Genomic DNA, 16,371 nt, shown 5'->3' with positions numbered 1-16,371 from the left:
CCAGCTTATGCTCTCTCTCTCTCAAATAAATAAATAAAATTAAGAAAAAAGAATGTAGGAATAATATACCATTTCAGATTCCTTTAATAGATTTTATCATTGCTAGATGAGCAATTTAGTGAAAATTTAATATTCATGAAAATGCTAACTAAATTAGGAATACATATAATTATTTAATATGCTAAATAATGTGTTTTCAAAATAATGCCTAATATTATACTTAACAGTATGATAATAGCATATCCTTAAAGTCAAAATAAAAAATACTACTTTTTGTCATTTTTATGTGGTTCTTGAAATTTGTCAATACAATGTAACAAGAAATGAGCATTAAGTATTGGAAAGGAGGAATGAAAACTATTTTTTCACAAGTTACAGAATATTCTGAGTGCAAAACCCAAGTGAATCATGGGATAGCCAATTAAAAATACTATGTAAAAATCTTACTTCTAATTCCTAATAGTGTAGAAGTTCTATTTCCTAGGAACAAATCTAGTAAGATTGAAATCTTTGTGGATAAATTATGGAACATCGAAGGATGTAAAAGAAGGGCTGAATAAGTGGAGAGCTGTTCATTGTTGGGAATGCTTGATACTGTAAGGATACCAGTTTTCCTCAGATACATCTATAGTTTCAGTGAAAATCCACTCAAAATCCAAAGCAGGCTTCATCCTAAAATTCATATGTAAATGAGCATGTGTTCAAGAATATCCAAAATAATTTTGAAGAACAAGTTGGAAAGACTTGCCATACCACACATATCCAAGTTACTAAAATGTGGCAAGGATAGGTAATTAGACCAGTGAACCTGTTATGAACCAATATAAGCCCAGAAACTGATATAAACCAAAATAAGGAAACTTGTTATATTATAAAAGTGGTGGTCTAAATCAGTAGGGAAAGGTGAACTATTAAAGAAGCAGGGTCAGTACATCCATTGATTGTTCATATGGGGAAAAAAATGAAATTTCATTCCCCACTTCATACTATATGCAAAAATTCATGGTAGATGCATAATAGAGTTAAGGGCAGAAAGCCAGTCTTTAAAATTTTTAGATGAAAATATGAGCATTGTTGGGGAGTAGGGAACACAGATAATACAAATGATAAAGATTGAGAAATTTGACTCTTAAACTTCCATACAAGAAAATATACTACATTGGAAAAAAAAGTCTTAGATTGGTGGAAGATGTAAGACAATTGTTAGTTGCCTTCCTTTCTTTACAAACACAACCCTATTTTGTGCCCACTTAAAAATGGATGGCTGTCTCCTTTGATGTCCTTCAGAGGTTGTGTGCAATAGAGGTAAGCTAAGAATTTCTGGAAAAGCTTTGCTTTCAGAATATGGGGTCTTGTCTTTGTCTTTCCTGTTTCCCCTCTTGCCTGGAATGTGGGTATCAAGTTTAGAGCTGTAGCAGCTTTGTTGCAATGAAGAAGTTGAAGCTACATGTTCAAGATGGCAGGGCAGGAGGATAAAAGGCTAGTTCCATGATGATGTTCTTGACTAGATGCATCAGCCATGAATCACTTACTCCCATACTTGTAGTCAAACGAGAAAAATGACTTTGGTCTATTCTAGCCATTGTAGGTGGCTTTTCAAGGGAGGATTACTATAGCTCATAAAATATAAGGATTAAAGTCTAGGTTATATGAACAACTCCTATAAATCAATAAGAAAGGCAACCTAATAGAAAAATTGAGGATAATTGTAGGCAGTTCACAGAACTGGAAACCCAAGTGGCCAGTAAATAAGCATATAACTCTCATTAATAGTTAGGAAATGCAAGTTAAAAGAGACTTTTCCATAACCATCATAATATGAGTGTAAAAATATCAAGCATTGAGGAAGATGTAGAGAAGTTGTTGCTTGTATTCACTTTTGATGAGAATAGAAATTGGTACAAGCATCTTGGAGAACATTTCAGCAGTATCAGGTAAAATTGACCATACCTCACTAGCCAGCATTCCACTAGATACGTACTCTAGAGACTCTTGTACCTCTGCAAGGAGACATGGAAGCAGTGGTCATTGAGATCTCTTAATAGCAAAGTAGTGGAAACACTCTGTCCCAGTTGGGAAAAAGAAAGTTTATTTATGATGGAGTACTATATGGGAGTTAAAAAGAATGACCTACATGTATGAACTACATAGAGCTACATATACGAGCATAGATAAATCTGAAAAAAATTAATCTTGAACTAAAAATGCAGAAGACTATGAATTTGGGGATAATACTTATAAAAAATATGAAAGCAACATTGAAACTATGCAAAACAATGTCATCAGCTACAGCCACTGAGAGAGATACATACCTTAAATAAGCAAATATTTCTACTCATGAGTGAATTTTCTGGAAGCCTAAAAATTGATTTTTTTAAATCGGGCTAATGTTAGTCACTGTTTTATTCCTGATAGTGTCTTATTTACTGGGGATGTTAAAACCAGAGTTGATCCTTGAGCAAGTGGTATTATGTTAAATTTTTTTTTTAAAGATTTTATTTATTTGTCAGAGAGAGCACAAGCAGGGGAAACAGCAGACAGAGGGAGAGAGAGAAGCAGGCTCCCCACTGAGCAGGGAGCCCAATGCAGGACTCGATCCCAGGACCCTGGAATCATGACCTGAGCTGAAGGCAGACGCTTAACTGACTCAGCCACCCAGGCGTCCCTATGATGTTAAATTTTTAAAGCACTTTGTAAAAATACTCATGTATAGCTTCATTTAATTATTCTAATTACTTTCTGAGATAATACACATGCAGGATTTTTATTCTTATTCAAATTAAGTGGCAGTAATTGGATTTAACTTTCTGATTTCTAGTTCTTTTTATAGTAGTTTTATAGTTTTTTCCAGCAAACACTTTAATGTGTAGGTATACTTCATTTATGCAGCGGAACAATTTATATTTTATTTTTTTATTTTTATTTTTTTAAAGATTGTATTTATTTATTTGAGAGAGAATGAGAGAGAGAGAGAGCATGAGAGGGGGGAGGGTCAGAGGGAGAAGCAGACTCCCTGCTGAGCAGGGAGCCTGATGCGGGACTCGATCCCAGGACCCTGGGATCATGACCTGAGCCGAAGGCAGTCGCTTAACCAACTGAGCCACCCAGGCGCCCACAATTTATATTTTAAATAGAATTGCAGTGGCTGTCTAATTTGAGTGATCCAATGGTGAGTCTTTTTTGTTTGTTTTTCAAGTAGACTTTCTGATTTATTGCTTTTTTTGGTTTTCAGGGGCGGGGGGGTGGGGGGATGGGGGGCGTCGAGTGAGCACAGTCCTTCAATCTTGGTGTGCACAAGAATCATCCAGTGAATTTACAACAACACACATTCTCTTATGTACCCCCTCCTGTTATTCTGCCCTTTCTCTTCATACTAGACTGGTTTATTAAGGGCTGTGAGCCTGCTCATTTTGGTGTTCTCCGGAGTGAACAAGCAGTCTGGTGGTGGTGTGTGTGTATGAAGAACTTTCCGGAAGTGAATACCTGGACACAATTAGTACTATATTGTGGCTAGAGAAGACTAGGAAGGATTTAATTTAATTTATTTATGTTTTAGGAAAGATTTTAATACTCCACAGTTAGACGTGTGCTGAAATTGGTTTTCCATTAAACTCTCAATAAGCATCATTTTCAAACATTCTTTTCACTAGCCAGATCATTTAAAGAATTAAAGAATTCTAAAATTCCAGGGAAGGATTTCACTGGAAAAGACGGAGCAGAAAATAAGAGTAAATAGAGAAGAATCTCATTATCTCACACCAGTATGCTAAGACAGCTGGGAAGTGAACAGTTTTCCTCATAGAGAAGTTCTTCTCCAGCCCAAGCTCCTGAGAATCGTTCAGGCTCTTGGCAGCAACACAGGAAACTGCTCTTCTCACCCTTTCCAGCACACGGATGTAGACGATTCGGAGCCGGAACCTATCCTCAAGAAACTGCCGGCTTGATTGAAGCCCCATGTGCAGAGGTTTTCCCATGAAGGGCCTTCAGTGCCCTTGCCATCCATAAAGTAAACCACACAGAGATACTTAAAAACAAAAACACACAAACAAGCAAACAAAACACCCTGAACATGTTTATTGTGTGTAAATACAGATGCAAACGTAACCCATTGGGTAACGAATACATCAGAGTCTTGTGCGCTCTTTATCCCTCTCACTGTCAGCCCTGTGCTCTTTTTTAAATATAGTAACTGCACAATAAAAACTAATTGAATATGGGGTGGAAGTGGGATGAGAACTGACAGAAGTCAGTGCTCAAGTCTACATTTTCTCTCTCTTCTGCGGGTTATATTTTAAGATGGGTTTTCTAATGTGTGAGCAATTGAAACATGGAACAGTAGTAAAGAGAGTCCTTGGTTGCCTATTTAGCTCAAATCTGAAGTAAATTTTCCCAAGCTGATTTTTTTCTAACATGGGCCAGAAAACCCATGTGTTTGAACTTGAGTGCTTTGAGTTCTCATGCCAGACCTCTGGATAACCTTGGGGCAACTCTTCTTATGTTGCTGCTTACTTCCTCGAAAGTAAGTCCTGTGAGGATGGGGACAGTTAACTCGGGAAGGGCTTTCTCTGTTCCTTTGGTGATAGTCTCACAGTCTGTTTCACATTCACAGTCTGTCTCACAGTCTCACATTCTGCTGCTGGTGTTCTGCAGCACATCACACTACGTCCTGCCTACAGAGTAAGCCTCCAGCAAGGAGGCCATTTCTTCCCGATCCTTCCGTAGACACTTTCTCATAAGTATTAACAATTCTATATCCTTTGAAGATGCTGATAAGCTGAAATCCCTCTGATACTCTGTTTTGCTTGTGGAGATGAAAGATGGTTTGGTTTATTATCAGTCAGTGCAAGCAGTGAATGAACGTGTGCTTGCAGTTAGCACTTGCCCCATGTGCCTTAATCTGTTTAAATTGGGAAGATTACCTAAAATAACAAGGTGTGCCTCTTGTACTTAGATACAGGCAAGCCAGGTCTCTACCTACCAGACAGGTAAGAATTTTTCTTTGAATTTTAAATTTGGATTCTTTGGTTTGCCTTCCGGGTTTTTTCCCTAGTATAATCTATAGGATCTATTTTGCTACAATAATTCAGTGTATCTTTGAAAAGGAGTTCTGAACTTGACCATATTTTAAATTACAGTTAATGTTGGACTCTGAAAAATATTCTATGGATTATCTTTTATTAAATCAAAGTAATGGGTGTGTATAATTGAATCCAGGTTCCTTTGCTTATCATTTTGGTCTCGGTGGTTTCTGGACAGTTTCGGATATTGTACCCTTCTGGAGAGGTTGCCTTTGTGTCATACTGGAACTTGTTCCGAGGTTACAAGTCATTTTTGGAGACAGTAACCATTCCCTGGAAAATGCTGGGCTGATTTTCTTTTTCAGTCTGTGAATTGTGAGCTTGATTCATCAGATTGCCTTTTGGCATCTGATTCGCCCTGGGCAGGATAGTGTACAGCTTTATTTGGTGAGTGGCTGCAGATGCTTCTTGCCATTCAGTCTTCTTTATTTGTTGTTGTTGTTGTTGTTAATAAATGCCCTGTCTGTGAAATTTTAAACCAAATGGGATAAAAGGAATCCTGGTTTTCAAGGGTTCTTTAATTTTGCATTCAAAAGGCAATTTCAGCTTTACTGTTTCAAATTGAATGTTCCAGTTGTTCAGTAACTTACCACCTCCTACTCTCACCTCCGCTTACGTATTTGAGGGAGAAAAATATAGTTTGATTTGTATGCCCGAATAAAAAGTGGAGAGAAACTTGCACTTCATCTGTGTGGCTTGCCCAGGTACCTTTATGGGATCCTTAAGATTATGGAAAAACCCCAGATTCAAAGGGAACATTTGAGGTTATTATTTTATTTAAATCGAAAGGCAGATGTACCTTTTTTTACCTACTTACTTGAAACATGGCGAGTTGAGAATAGTGGGAAGCCAAGGACAGTTAAGTGCTGGAAATGGCTTCATGTGTTGCCTATTGCATCCTGGACGAGCTGGATAAAATAGAAACAGCTGGAATGCCAAATGCCCTATAAATTTCAGAGGCCGGTATAAAGTGTGGTGGAGCACACTTTATGAGCTGATTTCATGCAGAGCTTTGTCCACAGGTCTTCAGTGACTTGAGTTCAGTTTTCTTCACAAAAATGCAAAATATTTGGGGCCCTTTCGAATTGCTAAGTGAAAAATGGCGTGCATTTGGCTCCATCAAGCCAGTAGCCTTGGGAGATGGGCCTGCCTAGAAATTGACTACATTTTTGTGGGAGAACGGGTGAAAAGGGCAGTTTCCTGTGTTGCTGCCAAAAGGTCTGAACAATTTGTAGTAGCTTGTGGCTAGAAAACAACTTCTGTGAGGCACAAACAGCAACTTCAGACTGGCTCCGGGTATGTGTGAGAAAATGCTCTTCTTTCCCACTTGACTGTTAGGCTTTGTAGAAAATGTATAGAGTGAAGTTTTAAACTCCGCTGCTTTAAGTGGTGTTATTTTGGTTGATTTGGATAAAAACTTGGGGAAATATACTTGGAATTAGCACAGGTGGTGCATAATGTGGTACCTAAAAACAACAAACAAACCCTCAGCATTTATATTTTTTTGTAACCATGGGCTTGAATGGTAATTCACTTTTCTCCTGCCTTAAAATGTATTGGTAAATCTTGGCATGTAGGGTGTGTATTTTTACAGGAATTTTTTTTCCTAGTTGACTTTATATAAGTGGTTTCTTCATTTTGGCAGTGTGAGAAGTATGTTTATAAAATATGTATATGAAGCTATTGGTAATTGCCATAGAGGTAGTACTTAATTACTTACCAGGCACTATGCTAATACCCTCATACTGGTTAAGTCATTTACTTCTCTGGATGAGAGAAATAGCTTAGGCAGGGCCATCATGTAGCTAGAAAATGGTTGGGGGCTGTTGGATTTGGAGTCTGGTCTGTGTGTTCCTAATTATTTCAAAATAGGTACGGTTTCAGATATCAGATACTCATTTTGTAGATTTAAAGTCTGTTAAAACTTGTGGTGTTTTTCTTTTTTTCCCTCGTAGCATGGGCTTGGATATGTGGAATGAGGATAGACTTGATTCGTTTTTAATGTTTTCACTAATCTTTTTCCCAACTGCAGCTTCTATCACACCTGTACTAACTGTGGCTTAAATGTTCCAGACTTCGCTTTACTTTTTTGGCCTTGGTTTTGATCTTTCTCTTCTGTTGGGGATATCTCTTAGCTTTTCATTGAGATGCAGACAATAGCTGGTCAAGACTTAACCTTTTTCTTAATATTTTGCCCTGTTTGTTAATGTCACTTTCCTCTTCATTGTATATTTAATAAATAACCTGATGCTCAAAATCTAGCGCACTTGTTTTCAACTGGGGAGGAGGTGGGTGGGTCTTTGTTTTTGCTTTTGTCCCAGGAGGGACCTTTGGTGCTGTTTGGGGACGTTTGTGATCACCAAGACTTGAGGGTGCACTGCTAGCATCTTGCATAGAGCCTAGGGTTGCTGCTGAACATCTTACAATACACAGGACAGTGCCTCACAACAAAGAATTACGGGCCAAAGTGTCCATCGTGCAGAAGTTGAAAACCTTGATGTAGCTATTCTAGGACACGGATCCAATCTAATTAATTAGAAGTGGTTTCTGTCTTCATGAGATTTTTTTTCATAGCAAAACAACTGCATGGTAACTAGGTGAGTTTTATTTTCTATTTGAGAGGTGAGGGAAGAGGCTCTCCATCTGTCTGCTCACCCAGCCCTAAGCCAAATAACACAAGTTGATCTTACATTGCAGTGTCTTTCTGCTGTTTGCTACTTTACCTTCAGCCCCCATCCTGACTTAGAAGAGATCACAGCTTTGACGTATTATTTGCCATTATCTCAGTTACGATAAATGCACTGCCTGTTACCAATGGCACATGAACTCCCTGGGTTTGGGGTGAGAGAGAAGCAAAAGAATAAAAGGGATGCCCACCCAAGTTTTGACTGGACTGAAGGTCCGAGTGTGCCTCTCATAATTATATTGAGTAGCAGAGTATGCAGTTGTGAATGCTCTACGTATGTAGGTCCGCACATATCTACAGGGTCAAGCACTGATTAACTTTGTAAACTGAAAACTAAAATACAGTGGATAAGTGGAATTTTTAGGTGAGCTTAAAAAGAAGAAATCTCTAGGTACAATGTTTAGCAAATAACTACCACGTTAGGGAAATTGACTTTTTTGTATTTGATTACCTTGTGAGTTGTTGGGTCTCATCTTTGTGATTTGGATTGAATGTTAAAAGTTGAAAGGAACAACTCCTAGTGGTATTTTTTTATTTTTTTAAGATTTATTTATTTGAGAGAGAGCGTACATGAGAGGGGGGAAGGTCAGAGGGAGAAGCAGGCTCCCCGCTGAGCAGGGAGCCGTATGTGGGGCTCGATCCCAGGACTCCAGGATCATGACCTGAGCCGAAGGCAGTCGTTTAACCAACTGAGCCACCCAGGCACCCCACTCCTAGTGGTATCTTGATGCTGTGGCAAGTGCGTGGGATTCTCCACCTTTCTTAGCTCCTTGGTCCTTTAGAGATGGCTCCACTTTACCTCACTCCATTCTCTGCTCTTAGCCTTTTTTTTTTTCTTTTTTCTTTTTCTTACCAGCTTGCTTTATGTAGGTATTTCCTACAATGAATTTGTAATCGGTGGCTTTCTCTTTGTGTCGCTTACTAGGTTGTGATGTCCTAGCACAGTGCTAGGTGCATAGTGACCCCTTACTCCCTAAATGTTGAATGACTGAATGGTGGAGGAAGAGGAGAAGCAAACAGTTTAGCAACCTTAAAACCAAAGGAGAAAACAGTAGGTATTTGAAAGTTAAAGGGTGCTGGGGAAGGAGTGTAAGTAAGGAAGGTAGGAATTGTTACATTAACTGGACCATTGTGCACATTTTTTTTTTTTTTTTTTTCATTCTGCTTGACTGAGGCTGGTAGGCTAGCCCATGGCCTTGGCCACCAGTGGATGGCAGGTCCAAGTGGTGTTCATGTCGTCTTCCTGAGGTTCCTTCAAGCTTGATTATCTTCTTGTGTTCTCTGCCTGTGCTGGAACATAATCTGCCTGTTTGCTGGCAGTGTGATTTCAGTCTAGATTTCTCAACTGTGTGAGTCGTGTGTGTTCCCTCCCTCCGGGGAAGAACTGTGTTTTAATGTGATAGAAATGACCCTTGGAGTCCTGCGGTGATTTCCCTGTAGCAGTGCTCCTATCTAGTACGTTAAATTCTGGGCTTGACCTTTTATGGCCTCCTCAGGCACATTATGTTTTCATAGCTTTCCTTCTATTGGCCCTTGAATTCAAGAGATGCAGACTCCTTTTACTCTGGGGTTTTTCTTATGTGCATTAGTGTCCCCATTAGTGGCCTGGGTTAGAATAAATAGCAACTCTATAATGTATGTGTCTTATTTTTCTGTTGAGTTACATGAAAGCATTTATTTGACATTTTGATTCAAAATAGAGATAATGGAAAAGCTTTCTTTCAGCAAAAGGCCCCCTAACAGGGCATCCATTCTTATCACTGTGGCCATGCCATTGGACTTGTCCCTTGCAAATTGAACATGCTTGATCTCACAGGTGTTTGCATGGTTGAACAAATTATATTTGGACAATACACTGTTCTGCCTGTCTGATTAGAGAGGCAGGGCGGAGTTGCACATGGACTACTTGGTAAGAGAATTAAGGAGAATATTGGCAAACATTTTCCAAAAAAAAAAAAACAAAAACACTTCTGAGAGTAAATAAACTTTTTCTTTTATTCTTTAATGGCAAAATGCTCTTAAACTTATTGGAAGTCAGCCTTGTACTGCAAAGTTTTTTTTTTTCCTCTGGTAACTTCCATTTACAACTATGAGATCGTTAAGCAATACCTGGTTTTCCTTCTTGGAGGACAGCTGTAGTTAGATTGTGGCTGAACCCTTACTTAGGAAGATCCAATTTCCAGTGTCCTATATTTTTAGTCTGTAGTTTTTTGTTGTTGCTTTTTTAGCTTTTTGCCTAGATGTGAAATCTGTGTCCAGGAGAGTGGAAGTGTAGGGTGGGTTGATGAGGGAACTGTCCTAGGATTTCTGAAGATCTCTGAGTCCAATTAAAGTCTGTGGTTGTGATTTTTGAGAAAAGTTATCATAGCTATTTTTGTTTTGCTGCATGGTTGCAAGTAAGTAAGGTCAGAGTTAGGTGGAACATTCGAACATGCTGGAGGAGAGAGGAGCTGGGAGTTAAGGCTATCGTGGTGGCCCATGGGATCCAAGGTAATGAAGGAGGGTAACAAAGACTTGGCATTGGGAAGTGGGAGGGGCACAGGCTGCTCAGATCAAAGAATTGTTGGAGTTGGGGTTCGAGAGGGATTGAGCTAGAAAGATGGAAGATAATCAAAGGTTGAGATGCAGGAAATTAAGATAATGGTAGGATTATAGGCCTAGGGCAGGATTTTTCAAGAAATCATTTAAAAAAGCTTCTGCACAGCAAAGAAAACAGCCAACAAAATAAAGAGGCAACCCACAGAATGGGAGAAGATATTTGCAAATGACACTACAGATAAAGGGCTAGTATCCAAATCTATAAAGAACTTCTCAAACTCAACACCCAAAAAACAAATAATCCAGTCAAAAAATGGGCAGAAGACATGGACACTATTCCAAAGAAGACCCATGAATGGCTAACAGACACATGAAAAAATGTTCAACATCATTAGCCATGAGGGAATTTCAAATCAAAACAACATTGAGATACCACCTTACAACCAGTTAGAATGGAAAAAATTAACAAGGCAGGAAACAACAGATGTTGGAGAGGATGCAGAAAAAGGGGAACCCTCCTACAGTGTTGGTGGGAATGCAAATTGGTACAGCCACTTTGCAAGACAGTGTGGAGTTTCCTTAAAAAGTTAAAAATAGAGCTACCCTATGACCCAGCCATTGCACTCCTGGGTATTTACCCCAAAGACCCAGATGTAGTGAAAAAAAGGGGCACATGCACACCAATGTTCATAGCAGCAATGTCCGCAATAGCCAAACTTGGAAAGGGCCGAGATGCCCTTCAACAGACTAATAGATAAAGAAGCTGTGGTCCATATATACAATGGAATATTACTCAGCCATCAGAAAGGATGAATACCCATCATTTGCATTGACATGGATGGAACTGGAGGGGATTATGCTAAGTGAACTAAGTCAAGCGGAGAAAGACAATTATATGGTTTCACTCATGTGGAACATAAGGAATAGCATGGAGGAGATTAGGAGAAGGAAGGGAAAAATAAAGGGGGGAAATCGGAGGGGGAGACGAACCATAAGTGACTATGGACTCTGAGAAACAAACTGAGGGTTCTAGAGGGGAGGGGGTGGGGGGATGGGTTAGCCTGGTGATGGGTATTAAAGAGGGCACATACTGCATGGAGCACTGGGTGTTATACGCAAACAATGAATCATGGAACACTGCATCAAAAACTAATGATGTATGATGACTAACAGAACATAAAAAAATAAATGCAAACAGCCAAAAAAAAAAAAAAGGCTAGGACTGGCATTTAGAATATGAGAAAGAATAAACAGCATGGGAGTCAGGGTCTTATCTAGCCTCTGCAGAGTTATTACATGAATTAAAAGAAGATTCCCTCTTTGGGAAGAGTTTTCAATTAGCAATAATCATGCTTCGGATCAGCCTCATGGGCTGTGATCCGGCCCCTGCACAAAGCTTCCCCTTTGGGAGAGGGAAGGAGAGAGGCAGTGGGAGGAAAGAGGTGCCCTTTTTTTCTGGCTGAGGAAATCCACTGGCAGAAGGCTCACTGAACCCAGGGGTGGGGGCTGGATTTAGCACAATCTGCCTAAGTTTAAGCATTAGTCTGGATCAGAGTGGATCACACATAGTCTTTTGAAATCTTTGTTTCCATTAAAACTGGGTGTGTTTACATTGTATTTGCAAACTGGGTTGGAGGGAAGGAAATCTTTTACTCCGGGTCACATGTGGAAAAGTTTGAAAGCCAGTGCTTGGGGTATGACCGTGGGAATGGGTAACTAAAATGGTGGGGAGGGCAGGATCTCTTTCTCTCTCTCACACACACACACCCCCCCCCACCCACACGGCCTTATAAAAAGGAGTAGGAGTATGATAATAAAAATGATTTCAATTTGGAATGCATTATACATGTGAAGGTTTGAGATTCAGCTCCCCTCTTCCCTAGTAGCTTGGAACATTGTAAGGTGGTGGAGAGAAGTGTGGCTCAGATATAGGGTGAGCTCTGACTCAGCCCTGGGTCTCTGCAGCGTCACTGTCCGATTAGGGAAGTACCAGAGTCTGGGTCATCGCTAAGATCTTTTAAAAGCTAGGCAGTGAGGAGAGGAGACTGTTGGTGTGCTCTGGGTCACAGGGAGAGAGCTTTCTGCGATTTTCAGTGATGGGTTGACTGTAGAACACATTCAGCAATAGATAGTTGAAAATTTTAGAGGATTAGGAGGAGATCAGCTCTATAAAAAATCAAGTAGAAGCAGTCTTGGGATTTGTAAGATATAAGTTCTAGCGTCTTCCTCCTACTGTATTCAGGATTTTTTAAAAATGAAGAAATATTAGCATTAGCATCCGAGTGTGAATTTTGGCTTTGGCCTTAGAATGTAGGTGAAAACAGGCACGCACACTTAGCCTTTCCTCAGCCACGTCCCCGTTGTTAGGAGTAGTAAAATTGTGGTAGTAAGTTGCAAGGCCTGGGTTGCTTTCTAGACTGAATCTGGGAGGTGGAGAGTCTAGTTTCCCTTTATACTGGATCATCTTGGTCAGGTGTTGGCAGTGGGAAAGAAGCAGGAGGCTACGTTCTGTGGCTCTTAAAAAGGGAGGGAAAGGTAACCAGGCCCTGGTGGGTAGGGGAGTTAGGAGATTGGGTGGAGGTCCAGGATCCTGTAGCACTTCAGCCCGTTACCCCGAGTTCTTACCCCAAGCTCGTGTCAGGTACCTCATCTCTGGGTGCGCCCCTTGCTGGAGGAGTGGCCGGATAGGGATTCTTCCGTGGATGTTTTCTACTATGACTAGAGGGTGGCAGAAAGGGTCATATCCCACCCATTCTTCCTGGGGAGCAAATATGTTTGTATTTAACAAGTAGTTAAAACTCCTTGTGTATTTTCCTTAGAAGTGTTTAAAGTTTGCCATTAATTTTTCAAGTACTTTCAGGCACATTATAGATTGATTGGATCTTAAGTAAACTGGAGGAGTTCGTATTCCCTTTAATGACCGTTACTGTGGGGCAAGAAAATAATAGCTAACATGAACTTAGTGTTTATGTTTAAAACCGTCATTCTACCAACAGTATTTTATTATTATCTGTATGAATAGCCATGCATTGTATTTTCTTAGCCTCATTTTACAGAATGAAGATTGAGGCTCACCTCTCAATTTTACTTTTTTTTTTTTTTTATGATTTTACTTTTAAGTCCTCTTTACACCCAAGGTGGGGCTCAAACTCCCAACCCTGAGATCGAGTCATGTGCTCCACTCACCGAGCCAGCGAGGTGCCCGAGGATTTCACTTTTTGACACCTGGCCTCATTCCCCGCTGTGCCCACCCCTTTCGCAACCAAGTCAGTCACTTCATTTGGAGCTGGGGTGTAGGTGTGGTTCTTTTTTTTTTTATTTTCAATCAGGCCTGTCATGAGTCGGGAGTCCCTATATCCTGCTTGTGGACAGGAGTGCAGAGTTAGTCCTTTTCAGGCCTGCCAGATACTAAATACAATTTAGAGCAGCTAAGCGTAGCTCTCCAAAGATGGTCCAGACGGTATTTGATGCTGTGCTCTACAAAGTGTTTAAAGCTGCAAAGTTGCAAGTATAGGGCTTCCTCGGCAGAGCAGTCAAATGTGAGTGAGGTTTTCTAGGGCCAGGAAGGACTGTTTTTGTTAAATAGTGTGAGGTCGGCTTGGGGATCCTAGCCACAGCTTGTTTTCTAGAGCCACGGCTGGCGATGACATCACCCCCGCAGGTGCCACATCGTTTTGTCCTACGTAGCCTGCCCTGCCCCGCCCCGCTCCTCCCTTTTTACAAAGGATACTTAAGGACTACTGTGAGCTTTTGTTGCGAAAATAAGTATGAAATTCAATTGTGTGTGTGTAGAGGTAGCGAGATGAAAATACAGTACTTTTTGAGAAGCAGACAGTCCCAGAAATTCCAGTTTTAGGTTACTTGCGTTCAATCACTCCCAAGAGATTTTTAAGGGGAAGGGTGGGGACAGAGGAGGGGTTTCAGACTAGATGAGAAAAATAGCTGTGGAAGAACAAGTTGAGTGTTTACACCCCTCTGCTGCCCCCCCTAATTGAAGGTTGGACTATAGTATTTCTAAGAGAACTCTGATTTCCGGCATATTTCATAGAGGCTGAAGAGCTCTGATTCCAAATGGTAAGCTTGGAGTCAAGGGATTGGATCTTTTTAATCATAAACTTACATGTTTGTTGAATAAAATTTGGAATACAGAGAACCATAAATAGTAAAAGCTTGATTCTCACTTTCAAACACAATCACTATTAGTAGTCTGTGTCTATCCTTGTACCCTACTCCTAGCTTATAAAGACTTTGGGGCTCATACTGTATATTTGGATTTGATGTCCATTTTCATCCAACTTTATTTTGTGTGCAGTTTACCATGCCAAGTATTTTTTTTTTTAATGTAGAATTTTAGAACTGTAAGGCACGTTCAGAGAGAATTCATCTTTCCTCTATTTTCTAGAAGAGGAAATTTAGAAAAGTGGGGTTAAGTGACTTGCTCAAAATTGTTTCGGAGCTGGAATTGGAACTGGTTCCACTGATTCCTATTTACTTCTCACTGTACCGTGCTGCCTATTTCACTTTATTTACTGGGGAGAATTTGTGAGGTATTATCCTCTAGGATACATTAGAGATCATTAGATTTGCCTTAAAGTGTTAAATCCATCTAACTTTAAGTTTGACTACGAAAAAAAGTAAAACCTTGAAACTCCCCAAACACACCTGTGTAGCTAATTTGTCCCAGGTACTTTGGAGAAGTTTGAAAACCATTGTGATATGGCTGAATTGCTGCTACCTTAGGGTTATTTGAGGTGAACCCGAGAGGAGTGGAAGTTAAAAATGTAGGCTTTACATTTAGAATAAACATCCGTAGATTTGAAGCCTTTCATTTCTTCCATGTTAAAGCCAATAAGTCTCTTAAAACTTTTTAGTGCTTTTACCAAACTCTTATTTCCTGTGCCACATTTCTTCTACTCTGGAATAGATTTGCTTTCTTCTGCTGCATTCCCATAGGAATTCTTAGCGGCATCATTCCTCTGGCATATTGCTCACCCCGTCTTATGGCTTGACATTTTGGGTATTTGATGAATGGTAACTTTCCCTGGGGTTGCATGTGTTAGTGTCTAGTTTATGAGCTCCTCAAGGATGGGGAGGTTGTCCTGTCGTTTCCCTTCCGGCCTGCCTCTCTCCCCTCCTTTTGCTGTGTCTTCACAGTTCTAGCGGAGCACCTCCTAGGTTCACACTGTTATTACTCTGACTTGTTAAAAAGGTGCTGAGCACAGTTAGGGCAAATTAGGGCACATGGCCTCTTCTTTCACCTCTGGGAGCTATTAGTCATGCAGGCACCGTCGATCGCAGGACTATCTCTGCAGAAGAAACAAGTCTAGCATGATTTGCACATCTGTTTTGGTCAACAGGTAGTTAGATGTCCTTTTTGAGGCAGTTACGGATTCAGACGATGTACTGGCGCACGCATTCTCAGACTCACCCTCACTTCTGTTTGACCCTTGGTCAATGGAGAACAAACCAAAACAGCTGCAGTGACTTTAGTGAGCTGGGAAGGATGTCTAAAAAATAGGTGATGGAGAATCCTCCGTTCTTGTTTTTCTTGGAAAAAATTCCTCCACAGGAAGTCTCCAGCATATTAAATTCTGCATCTTGAAGACTTAATAATTTTGTACGTCTTGGCTTTCTGCATCTTGAGGGAAGAATTAAAGACAACGAAGGGAATGAAGAAATTTAGTGTAGAAATCTGAGGAATAGGGAGTGGGGAAGAAAGGAAATAATTACTAGGATATATTTGTAGGTGGGGGCCGGAGGACAGGAGAAAGAATGGAAAGAGATCGAGAAATAAGGATAAATAGCCAAATATTAGGGTGGGGACAGAATCTGAATGTCATTTGGCAAAGCTGATTATACTTTTGGTGCTTTTCCAGAAGTTTTTCCAGTGATTGGGATGGGTGGGGAACTTGACTAGAGATGACAGCTTAAGTGCTGGAGAAATAGGATGGACATAGCCTGAGCAGCTAGAGTAGGAAGACACAGAATTAAAAAAAAAAATTCTTTTTTTCCTGACGGTGCTCTGCATTTCTTATGATACTGTACTTAATTTATTCTCTAGTGTTGTAC

General features: G+C 40.2%; 1 protein-coding gene and 1 pseudogene across 13 annotated transcripts in view; one reads left to right on the top strand and one right to left on the bottom strand.

Annotated features, from left to right (window-relative positions):
• EPB41L2 (erythrocyte membrane protein band 4.1 like 2) overlaps window positions 1-16,371 on the top strand; it is a 210,748-nt gene that overhangs the window by 39,449 nt on the left and 154,928 nt on the right. The gene's annotated exons all lie outside the window — the stretch shown is intronic.
• LOC123837977 (U4 spliceosomal RNA) lies at window positions 11,584-11,700 on the bottom strand (annotated as a pseudogene).

The sequence above is a fragment of the Mirounga angustirostris genome, unplaced genomic scaffold (assembly GCF_029215605.1).
Source record: "Mirounga angustirostris isolate CCGP_5_RB_7025 unplaced genomic scaffold, mMirAng1.0.hap1 SCAF_8, whole genome shotgun sequence".
Lineage (NCBI taxonomy): Eukaryota > Metazoa > Chordata > Mammalia > Carnivora > Phocidae > Mirounga > Mirounga angustirostris.
This window is presented reverse-complemented; position numbering and strand designations above follow the sequence as displayed.